Source organism: Vanellus vanellus (assembly GCF_965231255.1).
Source record: "Vanellus vanellus genome assembly, chromosome: 1".
Classification (NCBI taxonomy): Eukaryota; Metazoa; Chordata; class Aves; order Charadriiformes; family Charadriidae; genus Vanellus; species Vanellus vanellus.
Window position 1 is genome coordinate 124147358 of NC_138905.1, and position 6000 is coordinate 124153357.

Consider the following 6000-nt stretch of genomic DNA (forward strand, 5'->3'; position numbering starts at 1 on the left):
TTCTATTTTCAGGAAAATGCTATTTCTCGTATGCTTCCCATTAGCCCAAAGCTCCTTGTCAAAGGCAGGGAAGTGCTACGCTTTCCTTTTTCCCCATCTTTTAATTCAGCTGTAGCAAAGTTATATAGTCAAGATATGAGGGCTGGAAGCTGCGTCTTTTAATTGCAGCCCTCTACCGTGCCGATACACTGGAAGAAGGCTGCTCCTTCCAGTCTGTGGGGAGAAAAGCTCTCCCGGCAGTGGTTGGGGCTCTCCCCTGGCATTCGTGTTTCCCCCCTCCCTCACACCGGGGAAGTGTGAGCCCTTTCGTGGTGGTTTTCAGAAAGGAGAACAACACTGCACCTTATTCCATCTGGCCGAAGCTCTCCACTTTCTCATCCAGCCAGGCAGGACTTGTGGAGCAGAATATGGTCTCTGCAGCTTGTTTGGCCATCAAACATTTCCATTTACATGGTGACATTTAAGATGATGAGTTCATTTGAGCTAAATCCTGTTCAGACAATTGCGGTGACTGGGCTGTGTATAATTGTCTCCTTATGGATCAGCAGCCAGAAGCTAACCCCATACAACTGCTATACCTCCTCTTACCTCTTTGTAGGCGAGAGAGGACAGTAGATGGAGGACTGCAGACGTTACAGCCACCCTCTTCTGCGCTTTGCCTCCGTACAGCAAAGCCGGGTTGCAGAAGTGGGGTCTGCCGAGCCCCTCTCCTGAGGTTTCAGGGGGGAAAATCCTTCCCATGGCAGCTCTTTCTCTTCACAGGGCCTCCGCAAGTGTTGTGTATGAGCCAATGAGGCCAACTCATTTTACGCACAAGTGGGGTTTCTTCCATTTCTGGAAGGTGTTACTTAAAGCAATTGCACAAAAATGAGGCGTAAGGAAAATGCAGTCAATGCTGAGTGAGCAGACTGAACTCTCCCTCTTCCTTAGGTCTTTTTCCCTGTTTCACTGCTTTCTTCCTCCCATGTTACCCCCAGCGCATAATCGTGTAATTCCCATCATTTACAAAGCTTTATTCCAAATCTCTGGTATTTTTTTAAGAAGTTGAAGGTTTTCTGTGCAGAGCATTTATTTGGTTTATAATGGCAGAATCTGCCTCTTTTGCAGTACGGAAGGATGGAGAAGTGTTGCTTGGTGTCTCTGCCAGCAGGTGGGTTCAGAGCAAGACTCGCTAACTGAATATGATAAAAAAAATTTGCCTGGCAAATCCCATATTTGATTAATTTATTGTTAATGGCTCACTAAAGGATGGAAAAGACCTTCTCCATCTGCTGAGAAATGCTTCTGTGAAACGGCTTTTGAATATTGTGCAGCTGCGAGGTGTGGACAAGACACAGCTACAGGCTGCGGAGTGGAACCCTGTATTTTAGGGGAGGGAAACTTGCCCAAACCAGGGTTAGTTCCCCATCGGATGGGAACAGAGAAATAAAATCCCTCCACTACCTCTGTGGCCCAGAACCACAGCAAGATGGGAAACCTGCAAACTTGTTATTTCCTGAGACTATGCACTCTGTTGCTGGCAACCGTCCAAGAAGGCAGTTGGCCTATCTAAATTAAGTACCGCACATAATGGAACATAAATTATTCCTGTCAACTCCAGTGCAGTAACATGGTTAGGGAGAACAAATTGCACTGAAGCAATTTTTTTTTTTTTCCTTACTCTCAGAGGGATCTCTCAGTGAAGCAACTTCTGGCGCTAATATTAGGTCTGGGAATTTCACAGGCACTAAAAGGATTAGGCACATGACTTCCCTTTCAGCCTGACGGGAGTCAAGTGTTTAATTCCCTTGGGCTTCTCTGAGATTTCAGCATGGATTCAGAAGTGGCACCCAAACCGTCAGCACGGCCAGATTTGCCTCCCTGGCTGTCCCCCAGGCAAGGAGAGATTTGCTAACCCACCCATCCAAGGAAGAGCGCTTGGTGCGCAACCTGGGACAAATCAGTACTTGCTCCTGCTCAAGATTTAAAACAACAAAATAAGGAAACCTGTTCTCCTTTACCAACTCATTTGGGGGGGGCGGGGGGGTTCAAGCTCAGTCTTACTCAGCTTCAGTTTGGTGCTTAGGGCAAGGTTCATGTGCCTTTCTGTCTTCAGGCACAGCTGAAAAAAAGACTGATGTAGGGTGTTAAAAGTAGTGAACGCTTGTTTGCAGTGCTGCTAGGTGACTCTGGATCTAAGCAGCATCATCCATTAGAGATATTTACTGCCTTTTTTTTGGGGGGGCAGCAGTGGTCAGAATAGGAATCGATGAGCGATCCCATTGTCCTTTCTCACCTGGCAATGATATCTTTTGTTTTACAGCTGTCTTAATAGCTTTACTGAGAGCACCAACGTCTAATAGGATCAAACCCTGAAATAGAAATCTGTGGCGGAAAAATCCTGTGCTGCCTGGATGTCTTTGTTATCTCAAAACTTACAGTACTGTTGTGTCTCTGGTTGCTTAGTCCTTCTCCCTGAAATCACATATACACTGAAATTAAGAGGTGGCAACTGTCAGTTTAACCTTCTGTGAGGTGTAATATTATTAAGGTGATAGGGTATCAGGCCTTTTCTTCAAAAGTGAAGGCTAGTGATAACAGAGCCCGTTACCATTTGATGGTGGTGTAAGAAAAAAGTCTTCTCCTAATGGGACTCATTCCTGTGAACGCTTCAGATACGAAAAGCCACTCTCCATCTCTGCTCCCGCACATGAAAACATCTGATGTCTTCATAATGGCATTCCAGCGCACATGTAACAGCTGTCCTCTCTCCATCCAAACTCAAGATGATGAGTCTGATTATATCTGTTGTGTCACTGCAGAATGCAGTTCTACTGATCCAGAGCAGGGAAAAAAATAAAGTGGATTATTGCCTGAATATTTACTTCTAGGTTTCTCATGATGGCTTTCTGGGCCTCTTCAGACTTCATTATTCATGTAGTACTTCCATTTTGCCACCTAGGGAGGACCTGCCTAAGGTAAGCTTGCAAGGGAATCTCATTTGTAATTAATATTGCATTTTAATTTAATAACTAATCGCTTTTGACATGCTAATTTTGAAATTAGCTTTCCCTTGATGAATTCACTGAAAAGCATTTAAATAATGGTGTAACTCACTTTAAGATTCCCTCCTTCCCTCTTCCCATCAATTTTTAATTATAACTTGGACGTGTGAGCTCTTCCCCAGGCTGCTGTGATGGACAAAGAGAGACCATTATTACCTAGAAAATCAAATTAGAAACGTTATGGCCTTGCTCTTACCAACTTCACCCCTACTCTTCAGAAGCTAGTCCTAAGCAGGAGGATAAATGAAGAGAGGTAACAACCCCCAGCTACTCTGTTACAATATGTTTGTGCAAAAACTGTAATTAGTTGGTAAAGGTTTATTTTGTTCATGTTTCCTTGAACGTGTTTTCTAAAGTGACTTCTAGAAATGACTATGCATCTATGTTTCTAATAGTGTATTAAGCGAAAATTAATAGAGTCATGAATACATGCTGGAGGAAACGGTTGTCTTTTGTCGGGTCTGTACAGTCCCCAGCTGAGGGTGTAGGGGTGCATGGACCGCAGCGTAGAGCTGTTAAAACAACTTAAGTAACAGTGATTTACCTCCTGAGATGTGAACGGGGAGCTCTCTGACTGTGATGCAGGTTAAATAAATCATGGTTTCTCTGAGCCTTTGTGGTGGGTCGTGACAGGTTGCTCATATGTGGCAATGCAGTCACTTCACTAGTGGTGATACCAAAGCTCCTGTACTCGAGTTGGGAATGGGAACATCCCGTGATGGTGTCTTACCTCCCCCTTTTGCAAAGTATGGCCAGTGTTCAAATTTATATCTTTAGCACTTCTAACTCCTTCTCTCAGGATAGTATAACTTTGCAGATAAATAAGAAATAAGCCCTTTTCTTCTAAGCTTTTCAGTCTCAAGAGGAAGTTCAAAACCACTTTGGGGTGTGACTGCCCCCGGACTGCCTTGGGACTCTTCTCCCACTTATTCTCTTGGCATAAATGAGAATGAAACCCCTCAGAGAAGCCTCCTCTCTCTCGAGCTAGGATACTCGCTTTCAGTTTTCGTGCAGCAATAACTATCTTGCAAAAGCTGCTGTGGCTGCCCGCTCGGCGGGGCTGCGTCAGAAGAGAAAGGGGGCTGCGAAGGGAGCGGGTTCCGAAGTGGGCGATCCAGAGCAGTAGCACCCATGAAACTCTGGAGAGCATGCTGGATGCTATCGGTTTGGGTCTCACCATTTAAGACCAGCTAGAGGCCTTAGTGCCTCCCTGCTGGCCATCCAATTGTTCCTGTTTGGCAGCTTGGGTCCGGAAGTGACATCCCGAAAATATTCCAGAGCTACAGGAACTCCTGGGGTTTGAGGGCCTTCTGTGTCTGCTGGCACCTGACCTCGCTTCTGCCCGTGCTGGAAGTGTGCTGGTTGAAAAGTTGTTTGGATTTCAGCAGAGCTGTAAATGGCTCTACGATCACTCTGCTATCACTAGTTATTTTCTAAATAAGTTTGAGTGACTCGGGAAATGGATATAAATGACCTGCTAGGGGAGAAGAAAAGGAGGCAAGTGGTGGCTCAGCTGCAAACGAGACCAGGTCGAATTCCTCCAGTCTTCAGGATTAGCTTGGAGTAAGAGCTGTGATACCTACTTTTTCCTCTTCTTTCTTTTATTTTGTTTGTGTGGTATAGGGGGAGAAAGCACCATTTGACACCTAACATTATCAATCATCCTGATAATGATGTTCATACTTTCATACTCAAAGTTCATGTTCAAAATGCCACACTTTGAACTTGTTCTTCTTTACCAGGGTGGGGAAGTGTACTTGTAACACACTCAGCATTTGATCTGTGAGTTCAAATGCCTTTCTCCTCATGCCTACAGAGTGAAACTGCCTCTGATAAACATGCTGCCTTTTTGTACTGTCTTCCCTGGATGAGTAGGATTTTTGAGAGCTATTCAAAGCAAGCGGTTTGGGAGAGGAGCAAAGTCTGTCTCCAGGAGTGCCAGAAAGAGAGGCATTGCGGGGAAAGGAGGTTTCTTCGAGTCCCAGAAGACAAAGGCTGATGATGAAAAGATTCTGAAGGTTATGTTGGAGAAATAGCATACTGCTGAGCCTCCCTTCCAGGCTAGGTAGCATCTCCCCCTCCTTGCTCCAGCTGCTCTGCCCTGGCTTGCTGGCCAGTTTTTCTGTAGACTCCTTCCTTAAATGATTTCTCTTTTATTTTCTCTCCACTTCTTCAAGCTGTCAGCTTTTCCTGACCCTTCTGGAAGGTCTTTGATCCCACATTTCAATATTGTCCCTCTAGTTTGTCTTGGTGGGCATTTAGCGGCTTCAGAGCAAGGACACGCGCAGCTCTTCAGCAAAGTTGCTATCATTTCCACTGCAGTCCGTATATTTTCATAACTCTGGCAATGCGGGACAGTTCATGCAACACAGCATTTTCTGCTGCAGAAACAGAGACAGACATCTGTGGATATTCTTGAATAGAGCTGGTGTGGAAATGGGTTCCCCATACTGGTTTTGTTGCTGTTAAATAAATTTGAGTCAATGATTCTTTCCCAATGATGCAAAATGAAAAGCCAACATTCTGATTATCATGTATAGTTAATGATTTGTGGCTGACACACTAATTTAAAAAGGCAAGGTGGTTTTTAAAGTGTTCATTTTGAAGAAGAATCCACTTTACAATATTGTAAAAGGATTTCCCGAATGTCAAAATCTTAAGAATTTTATTCTGTGTTTCTGCAAGTGGCCATGAATTTGTGAAATTAGGTTATTCTATTTCACCTTCTAGCGGGAGGTGTCCCTGCCCATGGCAGGGGTGTTGGGACTAGATGATCTTTAAGGTCTTTTCCAACCTAAACCTTTCTGTGATTCTATGATTCAAAACAGAATTTTCTATAGAAAACTCATACAGTTAAAAAAGAAAACAGTTAACTGACTGGATGCAGAAGTGTTTCATTGGTTATGACCCAGAGATGACAAAAAGTTTAGCATGCATCCAGCATTCATTTTTGCTT